Consider the following 27,770-nt stretch of genomic DNA (forward strand, 5'->3'; position numbering starts at 1 on the left):
AAAACAAATGGCCGTTACTAATATCTCTTCAAAGATTTTTTTAGCAATGAAGCAAATCAGGTTCAAAAGAGTGCTGAAAGCTGTCGAACGCTCGTGAAAACTGAATCGGATGTCCGATAATCATTGCGTAATTTCGGACGCATGGAGAACTCCACCACCGGACGTCCGAAAGAATTAAAACATTCCCTCTAACTCACTGACCTCGATCGGATGCAGAACATCAGAGCACCGGACGTCCGATAAATATTGCGGCACTTCGGACGCAAAGTATTGGAAGCTCCGGACATCCGAAAGAACTAAAGAAAATTTCTCAACTGCTTTCGGATGCAAGCATCAAAGACACCGGACGTTCGAAAGAATTAAAGAAGTATCCTCAAGTTCACTGTCTGCCGTCGGACGCAAAAAATGGTTGTACCGGATGTCCGATACACCCAACGGCTAATTGACTCTTCAGCTGCCTTCTATCCGTTGGAAGTATTAACGGGACATTTTTTGGTCTCATATAAATAGTGCATGGCCAACAACTATCAAAGAACTTTTGCATATTGAGAATATGAAAGATCTAGAGTATTTTTAGTGAGAAAATTCTCTTCTAAGAAGATTTGTACTCTTAGTTGTGTAAATTTCGTATAAGCTTTTCTTGTGTGAGAAAATTACTTCAATAGTGTAGTTTTGTGAGGGTTATTCGAGTGATAGTAAAACTTTCTAATTTGACCAAGTGTGGCTTGGGGCAAGAAAGAAATGATCCTTCATTTGTGCACAAAGATTGATTGTAATTGATCAACTTGAAGAAACTTGCTCTATAAAGTAACATTCAACCTCAAGAGGAGTTTGAAATTTGGTTTGCTATTCTTTCCCTATTACTTACTGTCTTGCAAGTATAAATTGCTCATCTCTTCTACTCACAAGCAATCTTATTTTCTTGTTAACTGTTCCATTGAGTGGTCATCTAGAAAAGAGGGTACATTTCATATTGAACCAAAAAGTGTCTCATAACCTGATTGATTTTTAAATTACCTAATTCACCCCCCTCTTATGTTGTCTCTGATCCTTACAATTGGTATCAGAGTTTGGTCTCCTAAAGATTAAGTTCAAACGGCTTTGGAGTAAAATGACAACCAACAATGCTATTTTTTTGAAGGACAATCTACCACTAGACCTCCGATGTTTAATGGATCAAATTATATGAGTTGGAAGGAAAGAATGATTATTTTCTTGCAATATATTGATATTGAACTGTGGTTTATTGTTAATGAGGGTCCATATGATGTCTCTATAATTGATGAAGTCACTTATAGTCCAAGACCAAAAATCAGAAATGAGTTGACTGGTGATGATAGAACCCACCTTACTTTGAATGCCAAATCTATGAATGTGTTGTATAGTGCTTTAGATTCAAATGAGTCCATTAGGGTCAAAAGTTGTAGGTCTGCTAAAGAAATTTGGGATAAGTTAAGAGAAATCCATGAAGGGAGTGAAAATGTGCAAGAACAAAAGAAATCAATCCTAATTACCAAGTATGAATCATTTAAGATAGAATCTCATGAAAATATTGACAAGATGTACTGTAGATTCAATGACCTCATTAAGGATTTAGAAGTGCTGGAAAATGAATACTTCCTAGGTGAGAAAAACAGAAAAATTTTGAACGCCATGTCCAAGGATTGGAAAAGTAAAGTGACTGCCATTGAAAATGCTAAAGATTTGAACTCTATGCCTATTGAATGTCTCATTACTTCTCTAACCTCTTATGAGCTGAAACTTAAGATTAAGGTGCAAGAGGAAGAGGATGCAAAAATGAGAAGGAGCATTGTTTTAAAAACTCCTCAAGATGAAGATGACTCGGCTTCTTTGGATGGAGAAAATGTGGAAGTTGATGACAATGATCTTGCTCTCATCACAAGAAGTTTCAAAAGAATCCTCAACAAAAGGAGATTCAGAAAAGGAGGACCTAGTAACTCATTTCCAAATCAGTTCAACAATACAAGAAACAAAGGAAAGTAAGAGACCATTAAAAAATAAGCTGATAAATGCTTCGAATGCGACCAACTTGGACACTACATGAGTGAGTGCCCAATGAAGAAGAAGAAAGAAGAAAAAGTTGAACGAAAACCTAAGTTCAACAACTTTCAAATCACATGAAATGACTGCAACTCAGATGGTGATGTTGAAGAGGAAGAAGAATCTGCTCAAATAGCGTTCATGGCCATTAGTGATGATAAGATAACTACTTGCAACTCTCAACCTGTTAGTGATGATGAATCTGATAATGATGATATTGAATCTTTTATTGAAAGATTGCATGATAGTTTGAAAGAATCTTATGCTAGAAATAAGGAACTAAAACAGAAAATTATTTTTTTGTTTCAAGATAATGCAAATCTTTTTCAACAAATCAAAAAGTTGAAAGTTGAAAATGATTACTTCAAAAAGAATGAGACTTTTACTTTTTGAGCTTGATAGAAAAACAAAACTTTGTGATTTGTTCAAAAAGGAACAAGGTGAGTTGAAAAGAAGAATGGATGGTCTAAATGAGTTGTTTCAACACAAGAAACAAAACTGTTTTCAAAGGAATGAATTAAAACCTCTTTTTGGCACTCATGAGAAAATGTTAAATTCTAGTGCAAACGAATTTACCATCTATAAGAGAAGACAAGTTAGATTTGTTAAACCTATCTATGCAAGTAACTCGCTGACTATGTGTAGTTTTTGTTGCCAAATTGGTCATATGAAAAGTAATTGCTATGTAAGGAAGAATATGAGAAATGACATGAAATGCATGTGAATAGTTAGGTATAATGCTAACTCTCAGCCAAAAAGTAAAGGATACCAAATATTATCTTGTGAATTTTTGTGTAGGTGAATTTGGTGAATATTGTTAAGAAATCAAAATGGCTCTTAGATAGTGGATGCTCAAGGCATATTGTCGCGCCCCATTTTTTATGAAAAAATAAATTGTTTATAAAAATGAATTTTTGGATTTATTTTTGAGAGAAAATGAAATTTTGATTTTTAAAAAATAAATAAATTAAATGTGTGACGCCCGAAAGAAAAGAAAAGGGAAAATTTTCTGGTGACCAGAATTTTTGCAGAATCCGGCCGCATATCCGGCCAGTTTCTGGCAGGATACTTGGTCGGATTGGTTGGCTCATTTGAAAAAAAAATTAATTTCTCTTCTACCCTAAATCCGGCCTAGAATCCGGCCAGATTCCGGCCGGATTGTGACGTGGCATGTCGGCCATCAACTTTGACTAGCTGATTTTCTTCCTTCTTATCTTGTTTTGGCTAGGATTTTTCCTCATTTCTTTCCTTGGCTTGGCCGGCTGTTGAGAGAGGAAAAACAAGAGAGATTTCTTCATTTTTGCTAGTTTCAATCTTTGCTCAAATCTTGAGATTTCACTGATGGTTTTGGAAACTACTCCATAAAAGGGCTCCCTATGGAAGTTTGAAGAAGTTGATGGAGTTGTTTTGGAAGAGGAAGCTTTAAGGTGCTATCTTTCTTGAGTTTATAAGATGAGTTGCTAAAAAAGTTTCCTTTTGTTTTAATAATGATATATTAGTGGTTTGTAGTGGGTGAATATGTTGTATTGTGAAAGATTTCATGGGTTGAAGGAGTTTATGGTAACTTTCTGATTTATTGGTGAATTTTCCAATTTTATATGATAATTGTTGTTTGGCTTTGGAATGATAACTTGGTTAGGTGTAAGATGAAACTTATATGTACTAGTTGCGATTGCTTACGGAAAATTTCTGCTTGTAGGATTAAATTCCAAATTAAGGTTTCGAATTCGGCCTTGAAGTTGGTTGATTATTGAGCTCTTAACTGGTTAAGATTGAAGGGGTATGATGACTCTTATTAAGAGTGTTTAATAGCCTATGATGTATATGTGCTATTGTGGTTGATAGTTATGGATTTGGTAAATGTTTGTAGGTTGGAAAAATGAAGAAATTAAGGGGAAGTGCTGTCCGAACTTTGAGAGTGTTTGATTGTTTTGAGTTTGTGATCTAGGGTTTGGACTTGAGTAAGGCAATGATATATGATGAATGGTTCCAGAGCCGTGGTTGGTGAGTGACCACAAACTATTTCCAAAGCTACTTATAAACTGTTTCTTGCATTATTTACTCGATTGCATATCATGTGTGCTTGCATGTGAGTTCATGACATGATTTGGGTTCAATGAGTTCTTGGGAAGTCTTGTGCTTATAACCAACATCTCCATCACTGTTTACTGTTTATTTGGAACACAAATGGCTCCCTATCCCTGTTTCACTGTTACTGGACCTATTTGAGCGTTGGATGTTTAAATACAATGATTTCACTGGCTCACAAGAGCAATAAACTTCCATTTGATTACTGATTCATGACATATTTGATTTCTAATTTTACTGGTTATTCGATGAGCTTCTACCTCACCCCAAAAATATTTTATTTCCTCTCCACAGGGCTCGAGGCAAATGAGGCGCTTGTATTACGTTATTCATGTGACTGGTTGGATTATCTCCAGTACAGTTGGCGTTTTCGTGTAATAGTTGGGCTAGGTGATTGTTTGGAATTGAAATAGATGTTTGGATTTGAATCGGATGTATGTGTACGTTTCACGCTTGGGAATTAGTTTCCGCTTCGCTTATGATATGTAATTCTTGGCGAATTTGATGTATATTTGAGTTGTCTTGTAATTTATTTGAAGACTGCAGTGAGTGAGTAAGTCCCGGCAAGAGTTGGGCAGGCGGTCCGCAGAACCCTTTGGTTCGCCTTAGTGTGAGGTGGGGCTGTCACAAAATAGGCCTAAATGGGACTAAAAGTGGGATGGTTTTGGCCCCCAAAATAATAGTTTAAAAAGGGTTTAAAGTGAAAAAATTAGGAGTCACCACTTGGTATTAAATTAAAGTGTACCAAGTCACCTAAAATGAATTATAAATAAAAAGTAGAGAAAACCCTTTTAAACGACTCCAAGTTTTCGAAAATCAGATAAAAGTGTTCGGGAGTCACATTTGAAAAAAGGGAAGGCAATAATAAAGTCCAAAACACCCTTTCAACCTAACCAAAGATAGTTGCATGATTTAGTCAAAAATTTTCTTATTTTAACCTAAAAATTTATCACATTTGGAAGTCATTATGTGGATGCAAAACCTAGATCTAGGAGGGTATCGGAGGGTCGGAATATCTCTTCAAAAGTTAATTGGTGCCAATCATATTAATTGTGATGCCCAAGAGTGACTCTTTGAAGAGGTCACGAATTTTGTAAAAATGAAACTCAAAAGAGAGAAAATAATAATAATATACAAATCTACATGACCTAAGGGAATGCATCATAATGGGTGCGGGGAGCTAATATTCGTGATTTCAATTTTCAGGCTATAAAAGCTACACTCGTACATATCCCATATTCAATGGGTATTTCTCCTATCCAATCATGCAAATGTACTAATCTAGTTCTATTTCTTAAATGGAATGCAAGTCTAATGTTATGTGTCACACATGAGGATAAGAGATATATATATATATATATATATGGAAAATATGGGATAAGCGATATACATATGGGATAAGAGATGTACATATAAGGGAAATGTCATACAAAATGAAAAATCCTAAAAAGTAGAAAATATGCATGAAATATAGTGATTTGGTCACACAATCATGATCTAACGCATGGGTGGTCCCTAAGAGTCTAGCGTTGGACTAACCCATGTCTATAAGTTCTCGTTAGCGTTGGACTAGTGAGATCGGAAAAAAAGGGTCTCAACTAGCATTGGACTAGTGATAAATCGAAAAAAGGGCCACAACTAGTGTTGGACTAGTGTGGTGACGTCACACATGGATTATAACTAAACTAATCATAGAAAATATAATAAAAGCAAGTAAACACATAATATCACATAAAACACATAACACATAAGCATGATATCTAGATGTAAGACCCTAAGAAAGCGAATAACACTCAAGCATGCAAAACTCATAAAGCAAATAAAGCAAATAAAACCCTAACTATTACATTTGGGGACCCTAACTACAATCTAAAAGGGGAAATAAAATAAATACCTAACTATTATAATTTTGGCATTTAAATGGTTTTCAAATAATCAAAAATTAAAATGAAATAAATACACACAATTAAAATAAATGAAATAACCAAAGAAATAAATAAATGAAAATAAAATAAAACATTCAAAAATCATGCAATTACACACATAAAAATACATAAAAACATATAAGATCAAATAAAATAAAAAATAAAGGATAGGGTATACCTCCCTTGATTTGGTGACCTAATGAGATGAAAGATTTTCTTATTTACCCTCCAAAACAAATAAAAAGGATCAAGACATCACTTTAATTAACAAATAATCACATGAAATGAAAATAAACACGAAATTGAATCACTCAAAGCATCCAAATAAAATAAACAACCCCTATTCAACAAATGTTTTCTCTACTTTTTATTTAAAATTCATTTTAGGTGACTTGGTACATCTTAACTCAATACCAAGTGACGACTCCTAATTTTTTCACTTTAAACACTTTTTAAACTATTATTTTGGGGGTCAAAACCGCCGCACTTTTAGTCACATTTAGGCCCATTTGCTTTATTTATTTTCTAAAAATCAAAAATTCATTTTCTCTCAAAAATAAATCCAAAAATTCATTTTTATAAACAATTTATTTTTTCATAAAAAATGGGGCGCGATAGCTTGGCAACTCCACTGGGGAACTTAGAGGGTCCGAGCATTTGATTTAGTCAATTTTTTTCTTTTTTTTAACCTATTTATATATCACATTTGGAGGTTTTAGGATTGCATTCTTCTTTTTCCTTTTTCTTTTTCTCTTTTTAGGATTTTTTGCATTTACAACATCCGTAAATACTCCTCGCACACCATGTATGTGATGAATGGATTGTTTCTTTACTTTTTACTTGTACTACGCATGCATTTTTTGGGTGGGGGGTAGTCACCCTAGAACCTTCACCCGCGTTTGATGGTAATATAATCCCTCCCCTCAAAAGAAAGCACCTCATACATACATGCATGACTTTTTACCCTACTTTTCTTTTCCGTGGGCGTTTCCCACATTTCCTTGTAAGATTAGAACCGATTTTCTTAGGTAGGCTGATGGTGTGCTCTGCACCCATAGCGATGCCTAAGAGATCACTCGAACCACCGACCGAAGGCCCTGGGATTGATGACCCTTTGCTTTTTGGTCTGAAGACTTGGGAGTCTGAAGTTTTATCGAGTCTAGATGCATTAGTAAAGCAAACCTCATGCATCCATATTAGAAATACCCTAAGATAGAGTTAACCTTGTCTGACTAGGAATACAAAACATGAGGGGAGGGATTCCACCCCTCTTTCCTTATTTTGTTTTCTGTTTTTTATATCATTTGATTGCCACAACATGTTATGTGTTGAACTAACATTTCCTTATTTTCTTGTCTTTTGCATTCACAAACGCTAGAAAATAAGAGATCTGGCATGATTCTCTTTTAGAACCTACCCTCTCAGATAGGATATTTCACATCTAAAATTCCTATATATTGCATTTGTAAGTTAATAATTGTACATCATTTTAGGCCCACCCTAACATACAAAGGGTCCCCTTAAGTCATGTTTTCATTTCAAATTGTATATTTAATTGCTTTGATAAATTGCATCATACATAAACTTAGAGGGAATGCCACATAGGGAATTCTGTTATAGGAATAAGTCACCACGTGTTTCGGATACATAATCCAAAGAGACTTGCATGTTTATAATTTTTGTAGTGCCTAAGGGGTAAAATCCCGAGTAAGGTACTAAAAGTAAAATTCCTCCTTAGATGGCTCCATGCAGAATGTTAAACCAGATACCTCGTGAACTGATAGACTGGAAGAACAACATGACGCATGGGGTGAACAGACTATTCCAGTATATAGGGCATTTACCGAGTCTCTTAAACATAACCCCAAATGTAGCGATCATCCAAGCTTTGCTCGAATACTGGGATCCGGAGGGTTCCGTTTTCTGATTTGGAAAATGTGAACTAACATCAACCCTAGATGAAATAGAAGGACTATTGCAAGTACCTCGGAAGGGTCACCCTATGGTATACCCAACTAGTGGAACCAGATAATAGTTTTGTAGGTTTTTAGGGCTATGACAAGTTAGCATGAACCAACATTCGGACGCGAAACCATGCTCACTGGAGTTCCTGTACAAGCGATTTGGGAAAAGAGAACGGCAGAGGAGAAACAAAGAAATGAGGGAGTTTTCTGGGAGCGAAAAGACGGTGAGCAAAAGAGAGGTTGTGGAGAGAAAGGAGATAGGCTTCAAACCTAAAGCTCAGAACTTCACAACCCTCTATCGAAGCTTGCGATCTGGGTTCGGTAAATCCTGCTCATCCAAGCATACCCACGGTGATTCGACTCCAAAGGCAGCAAAAGAGGTAGTCTTAAACCCTTCTATTGTTTGTTTCTTCTAAAACTGGAACGTGGGTTTCTTGTTTATTAGCATGACTAATATCTGGGTCATCAGAATGCATTGTTTTTGGTTGGTCATGACTTAGGAGATAGATCATAACTCCAGTAGCTGTGTTTTGAATTTGTTTGATTGGAAACTCTTGGACTAAAAGCCATCAGTTTTTGCATTTTCTTTCCTTCATGAAAATGAAACGGGTATGATCCATGGGTTTCCTCCTTTGGTGGTCTCTAATGCTCCAAGTTGTTTGTTTGGTCTGATATGCCGCCGGTTAGATGAAAACTCAAAATTTGTAGGAAGGTCATGAATGAATCTGCGCAGGCTTTTCCCCAGTTCAGATTTTCTTTTCTTTTGTGTGTTTGTTATTACATCTTGATGATAAACTTGGAGGTTGGATCCTTGTTGTTGCTAAAATTTTTGCTGTCGTGTGAGATTGGTTAAAATTTCAAAGCTTCAGAATATGGCCAGAGTTGCATGTTTTTCTCCGGATTTTCAGTGCTTAAATCCAAGGGTTTTTATGTTGAAAGCAGAAAACAATATTTGGTGATACTGTTGCCTGGGTCAGATTTCGTTTGGTTGAAGATTTGTGCATAAAAATCTGCTGCAACAAGCTTGAAGCTCTCTGCTTTGTTGCAGCAGTGATGAATGATGCATTGTTTGGGTGCAAGAAGTCTTAGTTTGCTTGAACTTTTGGTTTGATGGCCATTAGAATGTGTTACAATGTATAAATTGCAGCAAAGTGCAATATAACAGCAAGCCACAACATTGACATTGTTTTGCAAGTTTGAAGCATTAGTTACTCCAGTTCTGTTTGAAACATTGTGCGGCCGCAAGATGTGGTTTGCTGAAGTTTGTGTTCATAAGTAATAGCTTTGAATGTAGTATTCATTTTGAATGTGTATAGTCTCTCCCTCTTTAAAGCTTCCTGGTTCTTTATCTTGTTTTTGTCATGCTCTCAACCCAAGTTTTGTGACTTATAATCAACGCTGGGTTCTGTAGTTTCTTGTTGGGAACTTAGGAACAAGGGTCATTAGTTTTTTTTCATTCATGAAGCTGAAAGGAACATGAATCATGCATTTGGTGTTCATGTTTTTGCTTATTTTATGATTTGGGCTTTTTTTTTCTGAAAATCTTAGAGCCCTTAGATGATTTCCATTCTAGATCCTTCTTGGTTTTTTTGGATGAAAGCCAAGTGGCTTTGGTACTAGCATAATCGAATGGAGGAAAACAAAGCAAAGAAAATGAGTAAACAAAAATGGCCATGAAGCTGAAATTCTTATTCGTTCTTCTGTATTTCTGCTGAAGAAGAAAACGTGTGCGTGTATTCCACGCGCGCGTGGTTTTTTTTTTTAAAACAAAATTGATTTTGATGATTTTCCTTTTCTTTTCCTATTTTTCTAATAATAACAATTAATTTAATTTTTTTCAAGAAATGGAAATGAAACAAGAATAAATGAAATTTAACAAAAATAGAAATAAAAATGAAAAAAAATAAAATAAATACATAATAAAATAAAATAAATAAAATGATGGTGAAATTTTTGATGTCTACACATATGACCGGTGATCCATCGCAATTCATCAAACTCAAACCAAAATCAAGTGAAAAAAATGATATTTGGAGATGATAATAAAGCCAAAACAGTTAGAGTAGGAGATGTTAGTAAGAATGGTCAAATCTTTGTTCACAATATTTTTCTAATTGATAATTTGAATTATAACTTGTTAAGTCTTAGTCAATTGTGTGATAGAAATCTGTTTGTGTTATTTAAAAAGTATGAATGTCTGGTTCTTGACTCAAAGTTTAATATTATCTTCAAAGGAAAAAGAGTGAATGACATTTATGTAGTTATCCTTGAAAATGTTGATTCTTCAAGCTTTAAATGTCTTAAAGTTGCAAATGAAGACCCTTAATTGTGGCATAGAAGGCTTTGTCATTTCAACATGGATTTGTTAAAAGAAATTTCCAAAAAGGAACTTGTTAGAGACTTGCCAAAAATTAAGTTTGAAAAGGACAAAATCTGTGAAGCTTGTCAATTTGGAAAACAAGTCAAAATTTCTTTTAAACCCAAAAAATGTGTTTCTACTTCAAAACCTTTTGAACTTTTACATCTTGATTTGTTTGGTCCTGCACAAATTGCTAGTTTGGGTGGTAAAAGTTATTGTTTGGTTATTGTTGATGATTATTCTAGATACACTTGGGTAATGTTTCTTGCTCACAAGGATGATACTTTCAAAAATTTTGTTTCCTTATTTGCAAAAGTTCAAAATCTGATTGGGTTGAAAATTATCATAATTAGAAGTGACAATGGCTTAGAATTTAAATTTTGTGATTTTTCAGAATTTTGTGATAACAATAGAATCACATATGAAGTTTCAATTACAAGAACTCCTCAACAAAATGGTGTTGTTGAAAAAAAGAATAGAACTCTTAAAGAAACCGCAAGAACCATGTTAAGTGAATGTAACTTGCCAAAATATTTTTGAGCCAAAACCGTTAATATGGCATGTTATGCCATGAATAGAGTTTTTTTTAAACCAATTTTGAACAAAACCTCTTATGAGTTTATGTTTGATAAAAAGTCAATTGTTGGATATTTCAAAATTTTTTGTTGCAAATGTTTTATTTTAAATATCAAGGAACACCTCGAAAAATTTGATAAGAAATCTGACGAAAGTACTTTCTTGGGATATTGTGAGAACAAATGAGGTTTTAGAGTCTATAATAGAAAAACTCTTGTTATTGAAGAAGTCATACATGTCACATTTAATAAATCTAATGATGATATTTTCAAGAGTGGTTGTGAGGATGATGATACAGGTGTTCTAGAAAGACTTAAGAAGCTCACAATTCATGATCAAGACAATGCTCCACAAGAAGAAAGTTCAAAGGAAGATGATTCTCAAGACAATCAAACATTGGAAGAAAATGACAAACATGATGATGCACCTAAAGATCTTCCAAAGGCTTGGAAATTTGGTCAAAATCATCCCAAGGAGCTTACCATTGGTGATCCATCCGAAAAGGTTAGAACTCATTCCTCTGCTAAGCAATTGATGGATAATTTTGCCTTTATCTCTTATTTTGAATCTAAAAATCTTGTTGATACTTTGAAAAATGAAAACTGGATTTTAACTATGAAAGAGAAACTAAATCAATTTAAAAGGAACAAGATTTGGACATTAGTTGAAAGATCTCAAAATCATCCTATTATTGGCACAAAATGGATTTTTAGAAATAAAGTGAATGACAAAGGTGAAGTTGTGAGAAATAAGACTAGACTTATAGCTAAGGGGTATGTTCAAGAAAAAAGAATAGATTTTGATGAAACATTTGCTCCCGTAGCTAGACTAGAATCAATTAGAATGTTTTTGGCATTTGCATGTTTCAAAGATTTTAAATTATTTCAAATGGATGTTAAAAGTGCCTTCTTAAATGGTTTTATTGATCAAGAGGTTTATGTTGACCAACCTCCCGATTTTGAAAATGAAACATTTTCAAATCATGTGTTTAAACTTTCAAAAGATTTGTATGGATTAAAGCAAGCTCCAAGAGTATGGTATGAACGTTTAAGTGATTTTTTGATTGAAAATGATTTTAAAAGGGGGATTGTGGACACCACTCTTTTCACTAAATAAAGTTCCAATGATCTTCTAATTGTACAAATATATGTTGATGATATTATTTTTGGTGCTACTAATGAGTGTTTGTACAAGAACTTTTCCACTGTTATGCAAAAAGAGTTTGAGATGAGTATGATGGAAGAATTAAATTTCTTCATTGGGTTCCAAGTGGTTCAAACTCGAGAAGGTACGGTCATCAATCAAACTAAATACACTAAGGAGCTGCTCAAAAGATTTGGAATGGATGATTCAAAGCAAGTTGGAATACCTATGTGCACATTTACCAAGTTTGACAAGGATGAAGAAGATATAAATATGGATGAAAAGAAGTATAGAGGTATGATTGACAGTTTACTTTACTTAACCGCAAGTAGACCTGATATTATGTTTGTTGTTTGCTTGTGTGCCCATTTCCAATCTTGTCCAAAAGAATTTCACTTGATTGCTGTGAAAAAAATCTTTAGATATTTGAAAGGAATTTTGAACTATGATCTATAGTATCCAAAATGTCTTCAATTTTCTTTATGTGATTTTTCGGATTTTGATTTTGGTGGTTGTAGAATAGATAGAAAGAGTACAAGTGGTACATGTCACTTTCTTGGTAATTGCTTAGTATCTTGATTTAGTAAGAAACAAAATGCTATTTCCTTGTCAACAGTCGAAGTGGAATATGTTGCTGCCGGTGCATGTTGTGTTCAATTGATGTGGATGAAAAGTACCTTGAATGATTTTGAATTAGTGTATGATTGTGTGCCTATGTATTGTGATAATACAAGTGCCATAAATTTGACAAAAAATCTCATTCAACATTTTAGGACAAAGCATATAGACATAAAATATCATTTCATTCGTAATCTTTGTCCAAAAGGGTGAAATTTGTGTACAATATATTTGCTCAAAAGATCAAAGTGTTGATATTCTTACAAAAGCCCTACCACTGGATCAGTTTGTATTTTTTAGAACAAAATTGGGAGTTTTGAAAAAGTTTTTCTAAAAATTCTCTAGTCACACTTTATCGGACGTCCGATACCTAATGAACGGACGTCCGACAGTGTTCTTAGCCCTTTTTCAGAAAATTTTGTTTTGGACAGTAGTGTCGGATGCTTCTTTTCGTTCGGCCATTTGACACTCAAAAGATACGTATTATAAAGTAGTTTTCTCGTTCATTCAGTTCATTTTTTAACCATTGTTTTGGACGCAACCTTTCCTCTTCTCCCACTTTCAAAATTCAAAATTCAAAATTCATCTCTCTTCTGAACAAGTTCCAAAAAATTGATCTGTCCAACACCATCACATCTCTTGTGCGCGTCCATTAGCTCTCATTACTTTCTCTAACTGCCAACCACCCCACAAATCCCAATTTTCAGTCGAAACCCTAGTCACTCAAAATTCACTTCCTTTGGACGATTCAAGCATACATTGTAGGCTATACCGTACTCTAAGTCTATCTCATACACATCTGCATCATACTCTGCAATAAAAATATCTTGCATATGATCATGATTAGAGTAAGAGGAAGATCTACTGGTGCCGGACGCACTATCCGGCTAAGAGATGAGGATGTTGAAATCGTCGAGCCTTCCACCACGAAATCACCCAGAAAAGGAACTAAAACTCGTTGTGGAAAAAGAAAACAGTCTGCCAGAAAGAAACCAACTGCTGAGCCTTCTGTTGAGAAAACTGAGGAATAGCAAACTGCTGAGCAAACTGTTGAGGAGCAGCAAACTGCTGAGCCTTCCACTAGGAAATCACCAAAAACAAGGACTAATATTCGGACTGATGTACCAATTGCTCAATGCAGTGGAAAGAGGAAACGCCCTGCCAAAACGCAACCTGAGGCTCAAACTGAAGAAGAACCTACTCCATTACCCAAATTCATTGATGATGATGCCAAGGAGAGGTTTGAATGCATTTCACAGAAGGGATTCATCACTCAAAGGACCATTCTCCCTTATGAATTCCGTAAGCTTGGAACTTGTTCTTAAACTTTTTGAATTCCAAAAATGGACTCACTTCTAACTATTTCCAACACCTATTATCCTGATATGTTTCATCAATTCTTTGTTAATCTTAGAAAGGGTAGCTCACACACTGATCTTATTTCTCGAGTCAATTCAGTCGATATTGCTTTCAATCCTGACACTGTCAATGTTATTTTAAAGACCAAAATTGAAGATGGTTTTAAAGGAAAAATTGTAAACTTTTTCTCATATGGAGAGTTTCCTTCTGCCCATCATCATTTTCATGTTGCAAAATTGATGACCTATTTTCAAACACATTTTAATACCTCTACTGAAATAAGGTTGGAGCATCTCAATTCTCAAAATTTGATCATCTTCATAATAATTTCAACAACCTACTGATGGTCATAGGATTGATGCCAACAAAATAGAGCTTTACTTGTTTTACTGCTTTCTTGAAAAAGTTCGCATTGATTTTGACTTAGTAATGTGCAAATTTCTGTTTAAAATCAGCACTGATAGCCGTAGAAAACTTTCCTATAAAAAAATTCTAACTCCAATCTTTGCTTACTTTAAGATCCCTTTCGGGAGTGTCACCAAAAGAGAGTGCATCCACCATCTTTTCTAAAATTTGTTTTGAAAGAAAAAATCTGAGATTCTTTGATGGTCATTGGTGCTACATGAAGTCTGTTTCGGAGTTTAGGACAAAGAGTCGTCATGAAATTTCTGTCACCCCTAGAACTCCCCGAGATCAGTCTCAATATGTTTCACCATTTACCATCCATTCCAAAAAATCATCCACTCAGCCTTCCTCAACCACTCATGAAGTCATTTCCTTGTTTGAGGAATTCAAACAACACATTCTCCTTCTTGAAGATGGTCTGATGATGACCATGTCACTGGAGCAACAAGCCACTTTCATTGATAAAAGAAACTTGTTTGGGCCTCCTATCCCTCAAGAAGATGAGAATGTGTATCAAAAGGAGCCTAGGACTGAGCCAACTGAGCAAACTCCACATACTGAATCCACTCCAGAAGTTCATGCCTCCAGTTCTCAGCCACAAGATAAGGGCAAGGTTCCAGCAACGGAAGACAGTGATGATGATGAGGAAACAGAAGAAGAAAAAGTGGATCCTGCTCAGTTTCGCCTAGCAAGAAGGAGGCCTGGATCGTCCAAGATCACCATTTAAGCACCTTTAGGCACTTGCACTTCATTTTTAAGATGGCACTTCATAGTAGACATTTGCATTTTTTGTATTTTGACATTTCAAGTACTCTGTACTCATGAATTCTGGTTAATTCTGTTGATTTATAGTTTATTTGGTTAACTTTTATATTTTGATATATAACCTTGATGGTTTCTAGTTACTTTTGCTAATTAACTTTTATTTGGTTAATTCTGTTTGTTTTTGGGCTAATGAGTGTTGAATGATTGGTATACCTATGATTGCTGATTTCTGATATCAATGCTTTGTGCCTGTCAACTGCATTTCTGCTATTTTTTGGTATATTATATTGAACGTTGGTATATCAGATTGCATCTCTGGTATTGATTGTTAATATTGATGATGTTGGGTGTTATTGATAATACTGGATCATCAATATGTTATTGATGATATTGATGTTGGATTTCTGGTATACTGTGATATATTGGATTGGATACTGGATTTGATTTCTGATATTGAATTTCTGATATTGCTATTGATTGTTAAAATCATCTAATGATGACAAAAAAGGGGAGAAATGTATGATAGGATTATGTTGGAATGACAGGAAGTGTAAGCGGTAAATGTGTGAGGGGGAGTTATCCTGAGGGGGAATGAGTACTTATAAACTTTTTGGATGCATTAAGTGAAGGGAAGTTTTTACTCAATTATTTTTTCCTCCATCCATTGTTTTGTCATCATAAAAAAGGGGGAGATTGTTAATCTTAGTCTCTAACTTTTGATATTTACAAAACAAATGGATGTTACTAATATCTCCTCAAAGATCTTTTCAGGAATGAAGCAAATCAGGTTCAAAAATTAAGTAAATTGAAAGAGACAAAGAGTGCTGAAAACTGTCGGACGCTCGTGAAGACTGGATTGGACGTCCGATATTCATTGCGCAACTTCGGACGCATAAAGAACTCCACCACCGGACGTCTAAAAGAATTAAAACATTTCCTCTAACTCACTGACCTCGATCAGACGCAGAGCATCAGAGCACCGGACGTCCGATAAACTTTGCGGCACTTCAGACGCAAAGTATTGGAAACTCCAGACGTCCGAAAGAATTAAAGAAGTTTCCTCAAGCTTACTACCTGCTGTCGGATGCAAAAAATGGTTGTACCGGATGTCCGATACACCCAACGGCTAATTGACTCTTCAACTGCCTTCTATCCGTTGGAAGCATTAACGGGACATTTTTTGGTCTCATATAAATAGTGCATAGCCAACAACTATCAAAGAACTTTTACACATTGAAAATACGAAAGATCTAGAGTATTTTTAGTGAGAAAATTCTCTTCTAAGAAGATTTGTATTCTTAGTTGTGTAAACTTCGTATAAACTTTTCTTGTGTGAGAAAATTACTTCAATAGTGTAGCTTTGTGAGGGTTATCCGAGTGATAGTAAAACTTCCTAACTTGACCAAGTGTGACTTGGGGCAAGGAGGAAGTAATCCTTCCTTTGTACACAAAAATTGATTATAATTGATCAACTTAAAGAAACTTGCTCTATAAAGTAACATTCAACCTCAAGAGGAGTTTGGAATTTGGTTTGCTATTCTTTCCCTATTACTTACTGTCTTGCAAATATAAATTTCTCATCTCTTCTACTCACAAGCAATCTTGTTTTTTTGTTAACTGTTCCATTGAGTGGTCATCTAGAAAAGAGGGTAAATTTCATATTGAGTTAAAAAATGTCTCATAACCTGATTGGTTTTTAAATTACCTAATTCATCCCCTCTTGAGTTGTCTTCGATCCTTACAACTAATTCTTGCACTTGTCGATACTAATAGTATTAATTCTTGCTCTTGCGGGCACTACTAGATGAAAGATGCATCTCACTAAGTCCCTGATCTTCTGCAATGGGAAATGAAAGGTTTTACAGTCAATAATTTAATACATGACAAGAAGGGAGATTAGGATAGATTAGGTTATATAAACTATAGTGAAAAAAATCCAAAAAAGGTGCTAAAACACCCATTTGGTTTAGTCGCGTATGTATACCTACTAACCCCTTATACAGCCTTTTTAACCTCCCCCTCCCTATCGAATAGAATAGATTAGGTTATATAAATGTTATCGTTGCGACTAAAAAAAAAACAAGAAGTGAGATGCTTATCTCAACCATATTTAACAAATTTTTGTGGGTTTAAGAAGATATATACATAGATAAAAGATAGCATAGCTGCAAATCTTAAAAAAACACAAGCTCCAAGACATAAATATGAATATTGCATATCAAATTAGAAAGAAATAAAAGTTTATGCTTCTACCTGATTTAGGACTGTATCTTTTGGTCCATCTATTGTAATGTTTTGTGTTTCTACGAGAGTTGGGTTTCAATCATTGATGCTACTAATGTACTTACCAAATAAGATTAAACACAGGAAAAAGTAGCTAGAATGAGAGATTATTGCTCAAAAGAAAATAAAAGTGTTGCCATGAATGGTTAATAAAAGATGGGAAAACATATATATCATTGTTCGGGCATATCTAGTGTTGCTTTATCATGGTCTAAAATCTATGTTTTAAGTCATAGCATTTAAATTTTGGAGTTTCATTTGATAAAACTAAGGATTATTCGTCAATTGTATGTATAAGTAAATTTATGAACTTTCATTAGATTTATTTTGTGTCACTTATACTCTTTTATTTTTCTAGATTTTCTTCAATAGCTACTTGTGAGAAAGTATTAAAGCATTTAGGCTATACATTAGATAAACCACATCAAAACATCTTATTCACCATTAGCACTTTTGTGTTTTGATTTAGAAATAATTTAACTCATATTAGAAAAAAAAATTTAGCATCTTTCAAATTTTAAGTGTCATTCATTGCTAATCGCTATCTCAAAATTTCATATATAAATTTTGAATTTTTGACTATGTCCTACTTAACTAAAGTACAAAAGTGCTGGTGGTGAATGAGATTATTAATGCTATACTATTAATTATTGCATCTTGGACAAAGATACCTAAGACAAAAGAAAATTTGGATGCAGCACTAGAGTTGGGGATTGAGGATAGTATTTTTGTTTAATCTTTACCTAACTATTGTTGTTTTTATGGTGCTTATGTTCTAAAGTGTATAGTGCTTGTTTAGCTGATGTAAAATATGGCTGATTTTTTGATGTAATGCTTATAGTCTTGCATGTGGTTCAAATAAAAACAAATAAATTTTGGAGAATGCTGAAAGATTGCAAAAACATATTTGAGGACATTTAGGATTACTTTTAGAATTTAAGTAATCTATCTAAAATGCATGAACATATGAAGGTAGGATCTCATATTGAGAATCATCAAAACTTCTTTTAGTCAAATACAACCAAAAAGTTTTAATAAATTCTTCCTCATAAAAATAAAAAGTAAAAATGAATAACACTTCAAATCCTCATAAAGATTTGTGGTTTGTAGAAATATGGGAATATATATATATATATATATTGGTAATTAGTATTGTTCTTCTTCACACCTTCAGCATCATATACGTCTAACTTGGTCTCGAAATATGAAGTTGTTCAGGATCACATGCCACCTTTGTTATGTAAATAAGCTAGATAGTTGAACTTGGCATCAAGCTGCATAACATGAGTAAATCAAAAGTTTAAGAAAAAATGAAGAGTAAGACAAATAGGAATTATATATTATTCTTATGGCTAAATTTTAATTTTTAAAGACAATTAGAGTAGGATGTACCTCTTTCTTCAGGTTGGCATTTTCAGCAGATAATGCTTGCAAATGTAGTTTCTTTGTCTCTTTCTCAGTAAGTCTATTGTGACATTTTGTACAAAAAGGATCCATTATCATTCCCTTCAATGTCTGATTCTCTACATAAAGTTTCTCATTTTCTACTCGAAGAGCATCATTCTTCTCTTTTTCATTCTGAAGCTGAAGCACATGAATATCTAGAATTAATAGTTCAAAGTATGCATAACCCAAGAAATTCACAAATTTGAACCACATGCAAATTTAAGAAAAAAAACACATTCTACCTTTATTTGGTTGATTTTGTTTTGAAACCAACATTTTTTTTGGCTGGAAGAAAGCCCTAGATCCATACTCAATTGTGGTTGATCATCTTTAGTCAGATGCACGCAATCCCTAAGAAATCTTCAACAGTATAATTAATTGGTTAGATATTAAAATGAAAAGCCATATATAGCTTCAAAATACTTGCATGGAAAAAAAAAGAAAACAGAAATGAGAAAAATAATATTTAAAAGAGAAAAAGTAGCCAAAAGTTTAGAACAAATACTAAACTTACTCTTCAAGTTGTTGGATTTGCTTGTTATAGTGCCTGCGAAACTGTTCCTCTTCTTCCCCAGTATTTAAAGAACCTTCATTGCTTGAATCATCTCCATCATATCCAAAATCCATGACTTTTTCCATTGTTTGAAAAAAAAAGAAAGAAAGAAAGGGATTAATTGATGAATGTAAAGTTGGAGGGATGCAAAACTTGATACCATGTAATGTTTAGGTTTTAATTTTCAGTTGATTTTGAATAAGAATATCAAACATTCATGTCTAGAATGAAGAATTTCAAAAGAAGGATATGAAAGTACCTGGTTGCCAACTGCAAACAAAAACGTCTCTTACTTCGGTTTATGCTCTAATAAGGTTCGAATGGAGGTGTTGTGCTTCTCTTTTTTCTGAATTGGCATAGTTATATATATTGGTAAAATGACACTTTTTAAGGGAAGGTAGTTATGTATCCTTACATGCACCTAGCCACCAGAAAATCTTACATACAAGGAAAAAATATGAAGAGCAAGATTTTTTAATAAAAAGCAGGGAAAATATGATGAGCAAAATTTTTTGAAATAAAAACTAGGAAAAAATATGAATAGCAAGATTTTTTAATAAAAACCAATTGAAAGAGTTCTCTGTAAGGATAACCAATACTGATAGAGTGATAGTGTTTACATCACTTATTATCTTTCATTAGTGATCATATCAATATAAAAGGATTTCCATTGTACAGAAAAAGAGCCAAAATTCGAGTTCTAAGGTGCCAGAAAAACAATATAACCATATTTATCATGGTTTAAAATGCTAATTCTATAAATTCAGTTAATCAAAAGATTGTGCGCTCCAGCATATAAGTAGATTGGTGAATTTTAAACTAAATTTACTATGCATCTAGCAGTAAAGAAAAGAATTACATCATTGTAGATTATTAGTAAACATCAAACTAGATTTACCATGAGTCTAGAATTATGTCATTGTAATCATCCCCAGTTACGTGCATTATACGAATTTGGAGTTTATTCATATTGTTAAGTACAATTTTTGATGGATAGGTAAAGTCTCACTGCTGATATAAATGAGATACATTTTAGAAAATAGGGCAAAATACACTTTATCCCCTATGGTATATCTATTTTTCACATACCCCCCCTATAGTTTTAAAAGTTATATATAACCCTCTTCTAATTTGGATTAAAATGTCAAAATAACGGAAATGATCATTTGTAATGGAACCAATGAAAATGTTGAAATTAACCTTATTTAAAAACTAAAATGGATGAAATGACCAAAGCATGACACTGTAACTCCGTATAATTTTATGTTTTACCATATAACCCCCTTATAATTTTTAAAATACATACATAACCCCCTTGTAGTTAATAAATAGTTTTCAACTTTATATTGGGTATTTTTGATATTTTAGGTGACTCTGTTATGGAATGCAAATTCTGTCACTTTGACATTTTAATCCAAACCATGAGATAGTTATCTATAGTTTTTGAAACCATAGGAGGGTTATGTAAAAAAAATATTAAATCACAGGAGGTAAAGTGTAATTTGCCCTAGAAAATAAAATAGATTTTTGGGAATCCTCCTCATTGAGGTAGATTTTTTTTTTTTTTTTGGTTTAGGTTTTGCAGAAAATCTTTAAGCGTTCATGGTCTGTCTTGCTTGAGATTGAGGAGTTTTGGAGTTAAAAGGAGACCAATTTCCCCATTGCGCATTGTTTGTAAGAGGCTAACCGGGTGGCTGATCTTCTCTCTAATGTGTGGGTTGCGAGGAAGTGGTTCAATTGGTGTATAATGAGGTTTCTGCATTTCCAAGACTTGCTCGGATGTACTTTGAGTTCATAAATATGTCTAATTCAAATAATTTTATGAAATATCAACTTCATATCAAACTCAATTGACAACCTATTGAATACAAATATAATTAAAAAAAAGGATTAACTCAATTTACTTGTACTATATATCATTCATATGCTAAAAGGATATTCAATTACATTCTTTGATTATCACTAAAAGTGAAAAAAATAATAGAACTTATTATCAACTAAAATAGTGTAAAACAATAATTACATATATCATACCAAATTTGATATTAACTATGCAAAAGAAAAGAAGTATATGAAAAATTAGTGGCATGAGTAAATGTAATAAAAGATAAAAAAGAAGAAATTAAGTTTAATTGGAATTCCTATTCCCCATTTTACATAATTATATTGTAATTTGCATCTCACTTTATGTAAAAGTTTCAATACCACTATCTAAATTTTATGAGACTATAATGATTCAAATTCCAAACATTAGGGACTGAAACTGCAAAGTCAAAACTATTAACTAATGGCAATTAGATTTTGACCGTTATTCCATGTTAAAATTTTCAGCTATCCTAAATATGCCTAATATCAAAAACTTCGGGGATTAGATTTGTTTTGGTTGAAACTTTGGGGACCAATTTGGTACATAAGCCAAATATTGGTCACTAAAATTGCATTTCTTTCAAATCGAGAACAACCTATGTACAATCCCATACCAAGTAGTTTCTAAATTACAAAGAATTGTTGGCTTGACCAAAAATCTAAAGTTTCCCTCATTAATTACTTCCAAAACTAGCACAAAATTTGCAAAAGAAGCCCGCAGCTTTGATGCCTCTTAGCATTTTTCAAAAAATGTGTTTTGGTCTGTAATTCTCTTTGTAGGGTAAAGCCCTCCAAAGACACTTTTGCTTGTCTACTGTCTTCGTAATTCAAACTCCTAAACCAGTTCAAATGGAATGGAAAAATAAGTTAGAAAAATGAAGAAAAGAGAGAAATAACAAAACTCTAACAGTCGATTCCTTTCTTACGAAATAAGCGCTTTTAAGAAATTTGATATTCTGAGATTGACAATCTCACTATTACTCATCTTCTACCGTAACAAGAGTTAATTCATTGTAATATAGGTATTTGGAGTTCATTCATATCGTTGAGTATATCTTTTTATGCATAGGTAAATTCCCATTATTAATTCTCTTTAAAAAAATTAAAATGGTTGATTTTCAAGGAAATGAGTCTCATTTTAGATAATAAAATAGATTTTTTAGGATTCCGAAAGATACAAAAATATTATTGAGGATAAGTTGTGATAAGGATTACTGGAGGATAAGTAAGTAATGTGAATTGCAAGGACATGTTAAGATAGGATCTTATATTGAGAAGCATCAAAGTTTCGACCAGTCAAGTCTGAATAAACAATTTGAATGAGCATTCTCCTTGTATATAACATTTGTGGTGGTCCATAAAATTTTGAATATGAGGTCATAGTATATGGAAATTGTTAAGTTCAAAATCAACCCCTCTCAAAGTTTCGTGAAGATGAAAATTGGCTTAATTAATCATGTTAAAGAACTGTTGCTAATGTTGTTTCAGAAAGCTAATAGGCCCTTAGGACATAAACTAGCAAATCACGTAAAGATATATGAAATATCCAAATAATTCGTTTGAGGTGAAGGGTTTTCGCATATCATGTCTATATAAATACGTACTTGAAGACCCAAATTGAGTTTCTAAAATTATATGCATTTGCAAACACACTTCACTATTTTGCAGAGAATTTGTTACCGTCTCAACTTAGTTGGATATTTAGTATACCAGATGTTTTCGTAAAATGATATTACTTGAATATGATGTGTTTGTTATTTGAGCTTAATATTGATGGCTTCATGTGCATGTAATAAAATACATTTAAGCCATTTCTCAAATCAACATCCATAGTTACATTCGGGAGCCTTTCTTGACGCATTTTCATTTTTCATCCTTTGAATGATTCTTGAGGCATGTTTTAAAACTTCACCATTAGATTTGCACCATAATGATTTTTGAAAATTAACTCATCATGGCATTTATCTAATCTAATTGGTTAGGTTTATCCCTTGACAACTAAGTATGCTTTATCTACCTTGTCAATGCTAATAGGGCTTCTGATGTTACCTATATGGACTCTCCTAGTAAAAATTTTTTGGGCAAAGCATAAGGAAAGTGAGAGTCATTTCCAGAACCATAGCTCTACATTCAACACCATTGGTATTATACTGCTGAAAGTTGATCATTTATCCATCGTAGATGGTTGGCAAATTTAGACCTATGTATCTTATTAATGGCCCATAATCTCAGTAAAAAAATTACAAAACAAAATTTTCAAGTTTCAACTGTTGCTATTAAAAGACGTTTTTAGCTTAAAAACCAATGGAAACCATACACAAAAAGTGAAAATGTATTTGTGATCGAAAAAAAAAAAAACAAATTGACTACTTAATCTTCTGCTTGTCTTTAGCCCAGAAAAAACACATTCCAGGTCCTCAAGGAAGCCAGGCTACAGATAGAACAAAACGATCCCACTGCTTGAAGTTAAAGGAGAATTAACAAAAACGTAATTTTAGAATTAGATAATGAGTTGCATTTTGTATCTTGACAAATATCAAATAACTAAAATGCCAATCCTTAAAAAAATTAGAATATATAAAATTGACCTCTTCTCTCAAGGTGGCATTTTCAATGAGCAATAGGTACAAAACTAGTTGCCCTGCATCATGATGCACTATGGTTAGACCATCACATGCTGGACAAATAGGATTCATTATTCTTCCCCTCATCATTTGATTCTACAATTGAATTCTTTGAATTTCTTCCCTACAAATAGGGTTCTTAGCTCTTGTCATTTGAGTCTAAAGCATGTCAAGAACCAAGAGATTAGTTATGTCGTCTTATCAATAGATAAAGAATCCAAGAAATTGAGTTTTTTTCCTTTTCTTTTTAATTCAAGAAGAGATTCCTAATCATACAAGGTTTAAATATCGAATCAGACAATCACTTCGCTAATGTTTCTACTAACTAAATTGAGTCTTGGTGATGAGCTTTTTGTTTTAAGAGTCTAGAACATTTGAAATGCAAGCCAAGAGGTTTAATCATCTTGACAATGAAAAAAGTACCACAACAAATGTTTTTTTTTTCAAAGTACATGCAATTAAAATCAAATAGTAGTATATACATTCATTTGATTTCATGTGTTGGTGTAAGCGAAAGATTTTTGTATTTCATTTGATGGAATAAAGTAGTTTTGTTTTTTTTTTTTAAAAAAAATGTGTTTTGAAACCAAAATTTTATTTGCCTAGGATCAATTCTGAGTTCCCAACCCAACTCGTATCTCTTGTTTTCATATGGACGAGGATTTTTCTTGAAAAAACTTCAACACTTCCAATCAAATTAAAGAAAAAAGAAAAAGCCAAGATAAGGGACAAAAAACGATATAACCTCAAGAAAGGTGAATACTGGAACCAAATTGTTTTTTCCTTAATTGGATGAATATTGATACATCATGTCCTTTAAGTCCTTAACTTTTTCTAGAATATATAAGTGAAGGAAAATTATAATGATCTTACTCGCCAAACTGTTCAACCATTTTTTGAGAACTTGATAATACTGATTCTTGTGCTTCTGCATATTGTTGGGTAAAATTTCATCATCAGATCCATCTACACAGCTTACTGAATCCATATCTTTTACAGCACAGAAAAAAAAAAAGCTTTTACCATCAATAATTCAATACATATATAGCTAGAGAGATTTTTTTTTTTTTTTAAACAAGCCAAAATAACTAAAACAAGTAGGTACTTTTTTTTCTTTTTTTTTTTTAAAATATATTTTTTATTTCAAATGATGGAAATATGACAGTACATAATTTCGATCAGACACCATCATGCAGGCGTCCTTTTAAGTATCCGGAGAGACGGGAAACCTGATCTATCCAACCTAAGTGCCCCTCTCGCGAGCTGAGGGAGCATATCGGGTTGGGTATAAATCTTCAACTGAACAAGAGGGTGCAAGAGTCCTTCATTGGCGAGGATGTCTGCCACCGTATTTGTCTCACAAAAACAATGAGAAAAATGCCCTGAATCCTCCGCTAGCTGCCATATGTGGAATACCTCTCTTCGAATCTGCCACGGACACTGAAACCGGCGTTGCAATATACCTACCAATACCAACGAATCGGATTGTACTCGAACCTGTGTGAATCCTCTCTGATGACAAAGACGAAGACCCGCTAGCAAGGCCAATACCTCCGCACGTAAACTCGTACTAATCCCCAGGCAAACTGAATATCCTATCAAAAAGCGACCCTCTGAATCCCGGAGAACCCCACCCCCGCCACTTACTCCTGGGTTACCCTTAGAGCATCCGTCTGTATTAAGTGTCGCTATCCCCGTGCCTGCTGCCCGCCACCGAACAATTTTGCACTGAAGCGGCACCGAGGGCTCGGAGAGCCTATCAAAAAATTGGTCAAAAGGCGGGAAGAGACTCCACCTGTTTACCTTGCTGGAGACTGCCAACACAACATCCTGGATAATACCATGACAAATGTCTCCTGATGACAAGCTAATCCCCTCCTAGACCGCTTTATTTCGTGCCTTCCAAATATGCCAGCAGATAAAGGATGGGAGAATTGAGACCACCACCCGTCGTTGACCCTTCGGCTGGCTGGATAACCACCACATCACCAATCTATCACGCACCCGACCCTGAGGCGAACCTATTCCGCAGACAGCTCCAAAGTAACCCCATACCTCCCTTGCTAGTTGGCCTGATGCAAAAATATGCTCAATCGACTCCCCTGTCGCCGAGCGGCAATAGAAGCACTTTGATGGTAGTTGAACCCCAAACCTACCCAAGACGTCATCAAGCGGCAATCTCTGTAACAATAATCGGAGCATAAAAAAGGATATCTTCAAGGGGAGCTGCCGATGCCAAATGTGGGAAAAAATCCAGGAAGTGCTCCGCACTTGCCTGATCTCTTGGAAAGCGGAGGATAACGAGAACTGGCCAGAGGCCGACGACATCCATACCAACTCATCCAGCCGCTCACCAACTGGGGGACCAGCCGCTCACCAACTGGGGGAGGCTGCTGTAATATCAAATCCATGATGTCCGTGGGGAAATGGCGAGCAAGGAGCAGTGAACACCATCGTCCATCTACCAAAAAGTCCTTGAATGTCAGGTTGTCGTGAACTGTGACTCTGTGGAAAAGAGCCCCGCTACCCAACCAGTTGTCATACCAAAAATCACATGTTCCCGAGTTCACCAACCACCGCATGGACAGCTCCGCGTGACGGCTTACATTAGTTAGCCGTTTCCACATAGCCGACGCCCCTGCATTATACTCCACCTGACACGGGTGAGAATGGCGACAATATTTTGCTAGCAAGAACTTAGCCCATAAAGAATCCCCCGTACGGAATTTCCACCATAACTTCAATGAGAATGCCGTATACACGTCTCGGAGCTGCCGGAAGCCCACTCCCCCCTCCTCCATTGGAAAGCACAACTGATCCCATCGAATCCAATGATACCTAGGGCCCCCCTCACTGGATCCCCACAAGAATTTAGAACAAGCCTTCTCAATCATGCTAAACACTGAAGTCGGTAATACTGCGGCCGATAATAAGTGCAAGGGGATAGCAGAAAGGACATATTTGATAAGCACAAGCTTACCCCCCTGGGGCAACAGCTTGGACTTCCATGAAAGAATCCTCCCAAGTACAGCCTGACTCACTTCCGCAAAGTCCGATGCCTTACTCCTTCCGAGGTAAAGCGGGAACCCTAAGTACTGGATAGGGGATTGCTGTTGAGGAAACCCTGTGATACGCTCGATAGTCCTCCGCCGTGCTATGGGGGTGGACGAATGCACCACATAACCACTCTTTTGCCCATTTACCTGTTGACCGGAAGAACTTTGATATAATTCCAACACCCGAATAATATTCCGTAAAGCACGAGCAGAACCATTAGTAAAAATCAACACATCATCCGCGAAAGCCAAGTGCGTAACTGGGGGACACCCCATCGGTACTTTGAACCCCAGAAAACCAGCCTATGCTACAAGGTTGTTTAATGCCCTAGATAGAACCTCTGCCCCTAGCACAAACAACGCGGGAGATAAAGGATCCCCCTGTCTTAGCCCCTTCCTCGATTGAAAGAAACCATAGGAGGCCCCATTGATAATAACCGAAAACCACACATTTGAGATCAATCTCCACACCATGTCAATAAATCTTTCCCCAAACCCGAATCGCTGCAATACTTTGATCAGGAATAGCCAAGATACCCTATCGTAAGCTTTGGACATGTCCAATTTTAAAGCAACATTTCCTCCCCTCAAAGCCTTGCGTATCCCTGACACTAGCTCTTGTGCGAGCAGATAGTTCTCAGTAATGTTCCGGCCCTTAACAAAGCCAGTTTGCTGAGGC

Source organism: Coffea eugenioides, chromosome 11 (genome assembly GCF_003713205.1).
Source record: "Coffea eugenioides isolate CCC68of chromosome 11, Ceug_1.0, whole genome shotgun sequence".
Lineage (NCBI taxonomy): Eukaryota > Viridiplantae > Streptophyta > Magnoliopsida > Gentianales > Rubiaceae > Coffea > Coffea eugenioides.